Genomic DNA, 13,449 nt, shown 5'->3' with positions numbered 1-13,449 from the left:
AAGTTCAAGTACGGATTCTTAGCAAGTGCGTCTATTTGCAATGTCGTGACGGTTGTGGAACAGTATTTCGGTGTCGCAGAAGCAATCTGGGCTTATATCTACAGTGTAGATGTGCGTTTTACGGTAAATTTATTACAACCAGCTACAGCACACTGAGCCTTGCTCTGAAGACTCTATTGTGCTGTGGCTGTCTGCTTTCCTGCCACCAGCTGCGAATCTCGTGAGGCGGGCGGCTGTCGCGAGGCGGGGAGGGCCAAATGGTTGTCGGCGGAAATGTGCTGTGACTAGCGCCTATGAAGTGACCGTCTAGAATAAAGATCCTTTGCTATTGACTTCACTTCGGGCGTTCTCCGCCATTCGCATCAGACAAAAGCACTGCTGCTTTACACGGAACTCGAAGCAAGACAGACCGAATTTCTTCACTCGTACGTTTGTCAATTTGGGGTTAAGGGGTTTTAGGCTTTGCTTGGGTTTGCTTTGTAGGGTTTGTGTAGTGTTGGTTTTTAAGGCTTGTTTAGGGTTGATTTTCAGGGTTCGTTGAGCGTATAGGGTTTAGGGTTTGGTGAGGCTTTTGAGGTTTCGGGGTTTAGGATTTAATATTGCAGTGTCCCCAAACTGTCAGAAGCGGGCAAGGGAGATACTGTCGGAGAGGTTGCTGACCTCATGAGTCTCTTGTACTGTGCTACCTCTGTTTGGCAACGTGGATAGTCTGCATGCATGCCAGCAGGTAATACAAATGGCGCGCTACGCGCCGTACTGCACCTTTCGTTTTTCTAGAGGACAGAAGAAACGAGCATGAGATGTGGTATGAACAAGCTTTGGTTGTTCGCTTATTTGGATGTCCAGCGGCGGTTCTGCGAGTTCCTCTAAGAAATCTTGCTCTACTCTGGTGGATGGTGTGGGTGATGAAACCCGATGTGTGTTTTTGGCACACTAGGAGGATCCAAGTCAGCTTTTGATAAAAGTAATTCAGGAATGTTTGTAGAGCTAGATGTGGAGGAATGAAAAGAAACTTGTTTGAACGTCTAGATCCTAATTTTTCTGATTATGGGTATTTCAACTGATCAATTTGAATTAATATGAGACTTGATTTTTATTTAGTTTATAATATGCTGAAAGGAAAGTGGCATACCTAAATCGATGTAGAAAAAACAAAAAAAATTAGCGTTTTTTTAACAAGTTAAAGATAGTACTAGAATTAATTTCGTGAAGTTAGAGCGGTGCGGCGTCGTGAATAATTCTTGCCTCTCGCGTCATCTCTGTTGACTACGGTTGAGTCGGAGGGTACGTGCAACAGCCGATGATAGACGTGTAGGAAACTTCGGGAAATGGTTCTATAGCGGTTGATGATGGTAGGGGACCGTGGGCGGTCGCTGGAGGTGACGACTCTAAACCAACACTTAACAGATAAACGACGTGTCAGCAAGGGGGGGTTCTGCATCGGTTCTAGAGGTGTATAGAAGGCTCGGAGTTGGAGGGAGGTACGTGGGACTTTCGTAACTCCTCATGCTCTTTCTGAGCTGGCACCTGCTTGCCGGCTGTAAATGGGAGTTGTTTTTCAAGACCGATGCCGTGCTTCGTCTTCCTTTACTACAGATTCCCATCTCTCTCTTCTACCTCATTCCGGGGCGCTGGTCACGTTTCGAGTTTATCTTTTCCCGTGACTCGCTCCAGTGAGTAGAGAGGCTGGATGCCATCTGCAGGAAACCATCGACGGTTTTACCTGGTGGGTTCAAGCTCAATCATGGCCAGCATGATGTGCAGCGGATAAACACCTGTGTGTTGTTATTGGTTCAGCCATAAAGAAGAGAGGAAAATACACGCGCCATCGTCATACATGTCTACTGCGCAGTCAGAGGACAATTGCGCTAAGAGCAGCCAAACCATATTCTCTAAGGACCATGAATGATTATTGCATTATCGATGTCTAAGGTGCCTGCTATCTTGTATCTCTTGCAAGTGTCCATTGAACATTCTCTAGAGATGGGTATTGCTCTGCGAGCTTCTCGCAGTAGAACACTTCTATTTCTCGCTACGTTTGCCAGCAATGAAAAAACCGGCATTCGAGACATTGAGCTTACAAGACTTCGAGAGACGTTAGACCAATGAAGGTTCGCGTCGCGGCCAGATTTGCAAATGACTTCCTTTTCCATGATCATGCTTCGATTTCAAAGAGCTTCTCCCTTTTGAACCCTGTCGGACGTTCTGGACAGGACTGCTCGGCAGCTACTCGCTCGTGCAGTAAGCCAGAAGACATTTTCGAGTGACGGTATCGTGTTGGATTGATGATGGCAGTAAGTCCCCGAACACAGTTACCACCAAGGGTGAAGGCCCCTTTACCTACCACGGACGGTGCTACACACTGAATTATCGTCGTTCACACGTGCTCCATTAAGATTGCATTTAATCGTATCCAGGATAAGCGTGTGAACGCAATGCAGCTCAACCGTCAAATAGAGAAGAAAATAAGCCACCATCCGTGGACCTCCAGCAGGCATTCACGGTAGTTGTAATATCTGTCGAGGTTCAAAAAGAATATTTGAACCTGAATATCACTAACTGGATACAAAGGCATCTAGCTATCTCAGTCACCATATTTAGACTGAAATGCATTGTAGTGAGTGCAGTGGTACTGCAGAGGTTCAGCGCAGTGACGTTCTGCTTCCGCATTTCGACCAGCGTTTTGCTTTAGGCGATAACCGCTTAATCAGGTCATCAAGTGATACCCATTGGGCGAAAGCTAGCATGTAAGTATAAGGGGTGGGGGCGCTATGAAACGTCCTCTGAGTATAACTGACGTCCTTGGTAAGAAAAATGCCTCTAATACTCTATGAAACAAAGTGACTACGGTGGATTGCGGTAGACAAAGGACCTGTTTTTTTTTCTGTTCACATGGACACGCTGCCACCATGTTGCGCCGGGCTGCAGACAGTTTCAAATCACTGCTACCTTTGTCCGTCGGCTGTCTTTATTCTCTGGAGGATATCTAATTTTCCTTTTTTCTGTCGCTGGACGGAGGACAGCACGTGTCTTCTGCGCGAATGTGTTTGCCCGGAGATAAGGGTCCAAGGGGTCTCAGCGTCGTAGCTGCATGGCGGACGGCGCAAACTCTGCACGCATTCTACTGAAGAAGGAGCTGCATGCATATTGGAGAGAGCTGTTCGTCTGGAAACTAAACGCATGTGCCTTAACTGCCTTCAACAGAGCTCCGCAATTCTATACGCATAAATAGAGATGGCAGACGGAGTCAGTCAGTTTGACTCAAGCCATCGTAGGTAACGTTGTCGGCCGAGAATCCGTTCGTGAATTGAAAAACGGAGAACACTTCCCTGGTGAGGCAGCGTTAGTCCCCCGTGTGTCTCTACGGATAGCCGTACAATCTTCCCGCGGATTCTATACCGTTTTCTGGATCAAGCAGGAATTTGTGATTGTTGTCCCTTCGTCTTGATGAGGTTCACCCCAAACGGTGAAGCATACATCCAGGAGGGTCGTCGCATCTGGGGGGTTGACTGGCGGTGAGAAGAGAATGATGCATTTGATTCAGAAGAAATGTCCGGGGTTCCCCCCCGGTTTCCAGCTCCCCTGTCGACTGAAGGCGAGACGTGGGCGGCTATTCCGTCATGAGTCGTGCACAATGCTGTTCTCGGTTGCACTGTGCCTGACGGCTCTTGCGTCCTTCGTTCCTTTCGAGTGCTCTACACGTCGGATGTGCACAGCATGGGCGAACTCCGTTCTGGGTCTTGAGACGGATCCTGAAAGGAGTGGTACGTACAGCGGTGCTACAGAACTAGACAGCGGTGCTACAGGAGTAAACGACACATCTCTCGACATGGTGCGTGATACAAATGCCGAAACACCATTGGGAGAACGGAGCAAACGTCCAAGCGTCGCCGCGCGTCTTTCAAAGATACAACTCTCCGGACAACGTCGTCGAATAGTGGCTTCTGGAATGTGAGTCAAAACGCAGCTTTGGAACGGATCGACGTCAATGCTGCCCGTGCTTGGCGGGCTCTTGAACGCGGCTGCAGTAAGAAGAACGTCTCGAGTGATAAAACACGCAAGAACTACGTAGCATTCATTGATGGATCATTTGTCGACCTCATGGAGGCGCCCGCTGGCATCGTTCACCGTTCATTATCGATTGATAGACATATCCGCAACGTCTTTCTCAAAAACGGCAGAAAGCGTTTCCTGGTGTATCTCCTTCGAGGAAGAGGGATCCGTAAAGCGCGCGTGAAGTCTGCTCGGGCGGTTGCGGCAGAACGGCCAATTTCTCTACCGTTCCGGCTACGTAGAAGGCAGGCAGCCAGCGTTTCTGTAGATATTTGTTTATGATGTCCTGAAGCGAACGGGTTCAACCAAGATACCGATGAGAAAGTGAAGAAGATACCATGTCTTTCCAATTGCTAGGGGAGCTAAGGGAACCGCTACTATGTCGAGCATTCGCCTCGTCCCATTCCGGTTCGGTTTCCGCGGCGCTGGCTCTACGACGAATCATACCAGTTGACAAATCATGGTTTTTTCATAAAGATGGCAAATCAGTGCCACACAGACGCTGCCCACGCTGCTGATACAGCGGACAGAGAAATGAAGCCCGCGGTATGGTTGCTGGCTAATGCAAACCATTTTGTTAAGCTTTACCTCACGAATCCATGGGCGCGTGTTGCTTGGATCATTCTCACTCTGTGCAGCTTCTCGGTGTGGCATCCCTGCAGGGGGATGTTGCAGACACAGTGGAGTAGAATGGGCAGATATGTCCGAGGTACTCGATTTGCGCCGCAGCCCCCAGAATAGTATTTTCTACTGGCGAAGCGTGAAAAAAAGTGGCTCGCAAGGGAATGCAAACACCGTCAAACTACCCTTGTCTGGAACAAACTCTCTCCCCGGACTTGTGTCTTCTGTTATCCAAACACTCCTCTGGAGCCCTGAGTTTCCTAGCGATGAAGCAGTCGGATTAAACCTTCGGAACTGTCACCCGTTGTCGATGTTCTTTGGTGTCATATCTACTTCTGAATCGCTGTTGCCTGGGCAGCAACGTGGTTTGCAAATTCGTAGCGCGAGGCAGTCGCTTCAGTGTATGTCACGAAAAGAAGTATTGTTGCCACGCGAATGTCGACGGGCAACGACGCAAGGGGGACAGCTCTGTCTGTCATGTTGTGTAGATGTCCTCATCGGTTTTTGTTTGTTTCTCATGCGGGCGTAATTTTACAGCCTTGCAAGCGTCGTGCTTGCTGTCCTCCTCGGCACCATCTTTCTCAACTCGGGCAGAAATTTGCGTAGAGCAATTACGCCAGCTTCAAGTAAGCCATCAACTGTATGTCTCGTGAACGCTCGGAAAACCCCTAAACGTGTACCGGAAGCGATGTTACGGTGAGGGCCGTGCTGCATTCTGCTTCAGTGGTTCAGAGTCACAAATGCTCTGGATACTCTTGGGCCACCAAACGTGTAGCGTTCGTTTGATTTTCCTTTGCCCATACACTCAGGCGCGATGTAAGTTACGGACGGCACCACCACGCTAGTCTAGCAACTCCACATCTCCACACACATTTTCAGACGGAGTGCAAGCCGTACGGTTGCCATTTACCCTGATTGCTGTGGCGGTTGCTAAACTTCTTTTCTGTAGTTTGATGCCAGATAGCGACGTCTGTTGGGAGTAGTGCGCATGCAGATCGCCATGCATGATGATGGACGGCTGGAAGCACAGGGGCTCGATATTCGCCGGTCACTTCGCACCATTCACGCTCGTGAGGGCTTGCACCTCATGTGTGTTGTTCCCATCTTCATGGATCCGTCTCCACCAGACTGCAGGTAAGCACCACCGGCTTGCAGAAGCGAGTCTGTTTTGCCGATTCAGAAGGAGACATGATTGAATCACTTTTCCGGAGGACCTCTTGTTCTTCTGTCCTTGGCGATATGAAGCGAGAGAGATTTCGCCGGTTAGGGCTCGGCGAGAATTGATATTGTCTGATTCTGAGGGCACAAGGTAAGATAGTGCTTTCGATATTGGAGCAGTCGCATGTGAAGGAATTCTCTGCTGCACACGGCGCTTTCCTCCAGCTAGATTCACGAAATGCTTCTATCACGTGTCCACTGTTTCTCCCCCTCGAATCTGACTGTTGCAGTGGAGTTCTTGACGTCAGGGTGAGGGTGCCGAGTAGGGGCAGCAGTCCCATGGGCGGATTGGATGCAAGTGATGATTCTGTTGTCCCGTTGGGCGCCTGACCCAGGCCTCGAATCCTTAAGTCGAGGTTGCCATCGTGGAAGTCCTTGATACGAGCAGAGGCTGTAATACCTCCGGCGACTTTTTGCACCTGTGAACAGTGAACCCGTGCTTGCATTTATGATTTCATATGCTGATTCAAACTGTTGGCGTTTGTAGCGGACTCATCCGAACGAGACAATGCTCCAACAATGAGTTTAGACCGATCGACTTTAAATAAGCAGTAAACTGACCTGGATTCTTGCATCTGCGACGATTTGCAAGCTTGCCGACAGCATACCACAGTGACATCTACATGTTCCGGCAGGAGTTTCTCTTAAGAGCTGGTTTCAGCCTTTTGGGAGACAAGGTGCTATCGGCCTCGTGGAGCGTCGTTAGCACACCTGGGTGACCAGCTTGGCTTCTGCGGCGGCCTTGACTGTTTCCATGTGGTGCCAGCGAGTTCGATCGCAGCGACCATTGCCTGAAAAATGGATGGCAACCACGTGCTAAGGTGTTCGTTCGGTGGAATGCTAGTCTTTCCACCAGTCACTGAACGAGCACAAACAATGAGCCTCAGCATTCATTTTAATGCTGCGCACATTGTTCCGGCAACATCACTGCAGAAAGTCGTGGACGCACATAACACAAAGCTGCTTTACGGGTCAGAACCGAACGAATCTTCGCTGCCAGAGATGAAGAGAGATGTCGCTGCTGCGGGCGACATGGTAGGATTCGTGACTGTAGTTTACATTTTGTTGTATACTCGGCAACTCCCCCAAGGTAGTTACATCCTCCTTGTGCGTGAACTATCACTCCACTATTCATGTGTTGTGAGCGTCCTCAGGCTCTCAGACTAGAGAAAAGAACCGACGTGCTCGTGAGTACTCTTTCTGCGGTGGCGAGGCGTATCGTCTCTCAGCAGACGTTTGAACGATATAAGGGGCCGCGCTTACTGATTGAACTGCTGTGCATGCCACTGGAAGATATTAAGCTGCGTACCACTTTTTGTTTAGCTGTTTCGTATTCATAGAGTGCTGGTTCGGCCTACGAGAGAGAACGACTACCATGTGAAAGTGGAGGTGCCGGGAACTGGACGGGGGCGACAACATTCGTACTGTACTGCCTCGACGGTGCTTTCAAGCGCTGCTTGTTTTTCGGGAACGATGTGATTGATGCAGTCTGGGAGAATCTACGAGCACTGCCTGATTGCTGTGCGCGTTTCTAGTGCTGTCTTAACTGGTTCTCGCGTGTCGGTGAGAATCACGCGGTTAGCTCATATGGACTGGGTGGACTGGGTTCCAGAGGACAGATCCGTTTTTTGCCGAGGATTTGTCGCCTGCAGAGGTCTCCTCTCGCTTTTTTCTGCCGAGATATCAGATTTCTTAGGGACATAAGATTGTCTCAGGCGCCAGCGATGGTGTCTTTATCAAATGCTGTCTCACACTGGCTTCGTCCCCGAGGAGGACGTATGGTCGGTTAATTGAGTTGTACTATATGCCAATTGATAAGTCTTTGTTGTGTCCGTTCATGGTGTCGCATCGGGGTAAGTCGCCTGGTTTAGGCGGACGACAGCAACCCCTCCGCTACTTGCCGCAATGCGCGGTCCCGTAGACAACGCCTAAATCCGTGTTCAGGCGCAAACGAGCATAGGTAGAGGCGTTTGCCCAGTTTCCCGAGGCGTCTGCCAGTCACTGGAACTGATGGGCAGCATGTTCAAGCTCAAAACTTCCTCAGAACTGAGAGACTTTCCTGTTTGCGTGCAGGCTATCAATCAAAATGATCCAATGATGGTGAGTGCTGACACATGCCTCCTGTGGCACTTGATGACTTAAGTTCGCCAGAGAACCGCGTGACAGAAGGACTCTGCGGGAGTGCATGAGTTTGTCCAACAGTGTGTGGTTCAACATCGATTCCATGACAGAGAAACTGGCGTCGCCTCGTAGTGAAATACTACATGAGGGTTTATCAGGGCGCCCAGTCTTGACAGAAAAAAAAAGGGAGCGCCCTTATGGAGATGGCGTGTTTTCAATATGCTTGTAGACCACTGATTCTATCCTGGACGGAAACAGACACAAGAAGACATTGCCATAATCAGGTGATGCCGCTGAGAAGTGACGCAGCATTATTGCCGTTATATGAAAACTGGACGGCTCACACGAAGACAAAAAAAGGGAGACTTCACAGGCTTCAGTCGACGTAGAGCTAGTATTTCGGTTACAATTTGACCACACAAAAACACTTTTCAAAACGGCCCACATCTGCAAGTTTTGTTATTGCCGTGTGCATGCACGTTTCTGGTTCATGTGCGCGACAATGCTCACAGCTGCAGATAGCAAGAGTTATTCACCACTCTTCTCGTCCCGGACCTTTTTTCGCTGTTCAGCTACACAAATTTTCGTGTTGACCTTCATTCCTGGTGCAAACGTCCTCGATGAAGTGTCTGAATGCCCTTCATATTCGGATTCCGTGTGTATGAACAGCAGAAGCTCGTGAGCACTTCCATGAATATGTCGGATTCTCTGATGTGTTGTGATGCGCCTACTTTTCTCTCCGGGTACGGAATACAAACACGAGCGTTCAGGTGGCTTCGTGATTAAAAGCTAAGGTCTGTGCTGCAGAAGGGGCGATGTCATGGATCGGCAGCTTTGGTGGGAGACCTGCGCGTGACCGGAGATTATGCACGTTACCTCATGCGCAGGCTTATACGAGAGTGGCCCCACGGGTGGATGTGTATACTTGAGTCCGACATTCACTTTACGACAGAGAAGAGGACCTGGCAGACATTCTTTCCTATGGTGTGATGCGCGCAGAAATGTCACTGAGGAGCGCGCTACCAACCCTGGCGCTGACTGTGCTGTTCTGCCATGTGCAGGTGGTTGCTGGACTCGCAACCATTGTCATTGGTATTGCGCTCGTGAGTTTGCATAGCAAATTGGAGAACCTTAGTGAGCACATCGTTCAGAGTTAAAGGAAGCATTCGTCCGTTTCTGCAGAGACTTGCGAGTCGTCGCACTCACCTGCGGTTCTCACAAAAGCGAGTCTTTCGCACCTTATCTACATTTCGAACGTTCAGCGTGAATCAACAGAAAAAGTTTGTCCGCTGAGCTCCTACACGTGCCTCGTCTCTCTGGGTGTGCGATCACGGGATAGCCCATTTCTACAGCACTCGTGCGTTCATTCCACACAGGATCAACTCTTATTTCCGGTCTAGACAACTGCAGGGGCTACCGAAGAATGTGCGATTCGGGGATCCGTTCATGCGTTGTATTGCAGTATCTGATGACAGTAAGCGGGAAATGCGGAAAGGTCGATAGCCGTAAAATTCTGTGGCCCAGACGTACATGACGAAGGCAGAGCCTTCTGCCGTGAGAGATTCAGACCACGTTTACAAGGCGTTGGTACAGTGTCACTAGCTGATCAGCCTCTGAGTATGAAACCTACTGGGAATTCGACTCACGTGAACGAAAATGCACACGAATACGAAAGAGGCTGTTGTAGCATGCAACGTTTTAAATTCCCATCCTGCTGCTACTTCTCTAACTAGATAAGTAACGCACTTCGCTTCGACGGTCTGGTGATAGAGCCATGCCAGCTACATCGTCGAGCACCGTGTACCAGATGGTCATTTTTCGGCGAAATTCGTTTGCTAGTTGGTAGACTCCTGGAGACGCCTTAACGCTCTGTTGATGCTCCGACGTACCAATTTATTCCTCCCACGACAGAGCAAGCCTCGAGTGACCACCAAGGAATGTGCCAGTGTCTTGAACAGTGGCGTCACGACAAGTATTGAATCTTTTCCAGAGGACGAATATTGTCCGGCACGTACCGAAAGGAATCCCCGTGCACACGTCTGAGATGTACGCCGAATAAAACCTGAGAATGGAGCTGATGGCGTCGACTGCAAATATCGGTGCAGATCCTGTCGTCGGCTGAGCCGTCTGACGTCCGGCCCAAAAGCGCTCGGACTCTGAAAATACAACACAGAGTCTTGATGGTGATGCAACGGTAGGGTTAGGCGGTTTTTGCTCGTTGTTGATGTGCGGTTGACTTGTGAGAAGTGCCAATCACTGCGAATGTGTCGGTGGATCATACAGCTGGAAAAAGCGCAGCAGGATCCGTGCACACAATTCTGCACGGCTGATAGAAGGATCGTCGAGTATCACGAGAAGCGAACTGAGATGAGTTGCGTGCACTCCAAGCAGCGATAGGAAACACCCTTTCAGCCGTCAGCGCTATCCAGCTTCACCGGTCGCCCCTGTGGTATGCCATCATGCGCCACGACGTTGCGTGAGACTCCTATCACCGTAGAGACGGAACTGTTGACAGGGTACGATGCAGCGTGTCAACACAAAGAGGACTGAGTCTAGCTTTTCGAGAGTGTTAGACCAAGAAGTGCTTATCGCGAGAGCGCCCAGACGGATCAACCGCTGCGAGTTCTGTGCCCAAGCACTTGAGACGCGTCGTAAGAAAGAATTCCCTCTTCTGTAAAATATGCTGCACGGTGATATAACCGTGCAAGACTTCGAGTAAATCAAGTGAATCTGAGCATTCCATACGTGCCTAAGGTAAGTGCATTTGGCCTATGATCTACATTGGCAGTCCGCCAAGGTTCGGGGAGATACGGAGAGAAAACCGCCTTTAGTGGTGAGAGTGTGAAGGTTGGTTGTGAGGGTGAAAGGAAGTGGGGAGAAACACAGGCCAAATGAAAAGTGTCTCCGGCCATCCCCTTCTCAAAGGGCAATTCCATCGCGATGTTAAGATGCATTGCGGGAGCTTTGCAGTCACGGATAGGGAGTCTCCACGTAACGCATTGTCTCATTACATCTGTTTGTTGGCGATCTGCACTGGCATATTTAATGGAAGCCCTCCCCAAGAGACAACGGACGACCACGCGAATATGAATTTGTTGTGCAAGCGTTGCCGACTCACGAGCGCACGTGACATGGGGGCTGAAGATATAACATAGAATGAGCAAGCGGGCGGGTGTGCACGCGTGCATGGATGGGAGCCCGTTCAGAGTTCGACAATCTTCTGTGCAGTTTTCCAAGAGCAGTGTTCCCGCGTTCTGGAGACGACAGGCTGGTGGAGGAGCGATATGCAAAATGACTGATAACGCGGTCAGCAGTGTCGGACGACTCCTCACAGTTGGAGAGATGGGTTTGCAGTCTAGGTAAGAACCTTCACTCGAATCCTTGTTGCATTGGCATTCGTTGGGGTGCTTTAGGGGTATCCCCTTTTACAGCCTGTAAGCATTTGATTTCTAGTTGTCTCGGAGGCGTGATAACTCGTTTCAACGTTGCATCTTGTCGTTGCCCGAGTAGGGTTCTATCAAGATGCGTATTGGGATAAGGGTGAGGCAAGAATAATAGGGCGTGCCTGTGACCAATAATGGTCAAGTCAAAATTTTAAAGTGATAGCCTGAAATACAGAGTCCTTCACACACGCAGGGCAAGCACCACGTTAAACATAAAATGCCCGCGTATGGAGCGAGCCGCTGGATTCAGAATTAGTTGGCTTATCCTACCAAACGGACCTCGAGTGCAGATACAGGCGCAGAACCATGATGTGCATGAAACGTGCCCGATCGGAACAGCGGGAACGACGGCTGCGGGGGCAAAATATAAGTGTTTCCCCGTGTGGTGGACTCATAACATCTCTAACGCCTGGTCCCTCGGTCTGCCCCAAGAGTGACCACTAAATCTGCACGGTTTCAACGATTCTTGATTAACGGTAGCTGTGTGGTAGCGTCTACACGGTGACTAAGGCTGCTCTACTGCCGTTAACAGAATATGCACATGCTAAAATGAACAACAACGACAGGTCACTTAGCTTTTGTTTCAGAGAGGGTGACAACAGGCTCACATGTAGGGTCGACAGTCCACCATGACCGCGCCACTCCATCCGATGACTCCCGACCATGGTCCTGCATTACATGCCTAAACCCTGAAAGCTCACTGATTGTTCTTCAAGCCTCCACTACGTGTGCAAACGCATCCGCAGAGAAAAACGAACCTGGATATAGAGATACAGGAGATCGTCATTTTGGTTTTCCAGTCCCTACAAGTGAGTTTGGTGGTTTTTAGGAACTCGCCGTGGGTTGACGGCATCGGAAAAGGGTAATGCAGCAGTATATATTTTTCTCTCGCCGGCGTCCGCGCTACTCCCAGTATTTCGATTGAGCTCCGAATGCACCAGAGAAACCAGTGTAGGGGGCAAGCCACGGTGATAGAACCTGCATCGAGGTGTGGTGTGAGGCCGTGCCTGCAGTGTGTCGCTGTTAGCTGACACACAGCAGTAGCCAACCGACGTTGGTTTCCGTATCAATCCTTCTAAATACCATTCTCGCATGGTCCCAACTGTGCAAGTCCGGAACCGTGAAGAATTCCTGTGAGAGGGGAGGGGCAATGGTAATTGCATGTGCTTGCGCGGACAGTCTTGGTATGACACCTGGTTTGTGGACTGCTGTGGGTTCCATGTCAGAACGCCGTTGGAATAAGGTTGTGGACAGCCACAGAAGGTGAGGATCGGTTTGCCTTTCATTTGGTTTCATGTGTTGTTTGGAGTGCCATATGCGGCTGTGCGAGTGCCTGGAGGGTGCTGCGTGAGACTGTTGGTGAAGGTGGACTAGGAAGGAAGGCGAACGTATGTGGTCGGATAGTTTCGGTCAGGGAAATATGAGGTAACATATTGTTTGCGGAAGCCATAGGTCCATATCAGAGCACCGTTGGAATATGACTATTTACAGGCACAGAAGGTGAGAATCCCCGTTGTTTATGTGTTGCTTTTGTCTGTTGGGTGAGTGAATGGACTCACGCGAGCGATAGCCGGAAGAGGGCTGGTGAGAATGGAGTTGGAAGGTAGGAGACACGTTGATGGTCGGGTCGGTGCGTGCGGGGGGGGGGACATGATATTATGCTTGCTTTGAGAACGGCCGTGAGCTCCGTGTCAGGACTTTTTGGAATGTGGTTGTGAGCTGCCAGAGGTGGCGGGGGTCCTTGTGTCCCCACCGCTATGGTAAGCATGTTGCTTTTGAGTTGCGAATCGTCTTTGCAGTGGACTGCTATTTTGTGGTGTGAGACAGTAGCAGTGGATGGGAGGGTTAACGGTGCACCATCACAGGTAATGCGTTAGGTGGACTTGCTGTCTTAAAGGAATTTTACTTGACGACAGGGCCTTAGCTCAGCAGCAAGCGGGGTCCACTGGAGATTTCAAAGAGTGCCACTGAGTAGGGTCGGCATTTGTAGTGG

Source organism: Toxoplasma gondii, chromosome XII (assembly GCF_000006565.2).
Source record: "Toxoplasma gondii ME49 chromosome XII, whole genome shotgun sequence".
NCBI lineage: Eukaryota > Apicomplexa > Conoidasida > Eucoccidiorida > Sarcocystidae > Toxoplasma > Toxoplasma gondii.
Note: the sequence above shows the minus strand (reverse complement) of the source record.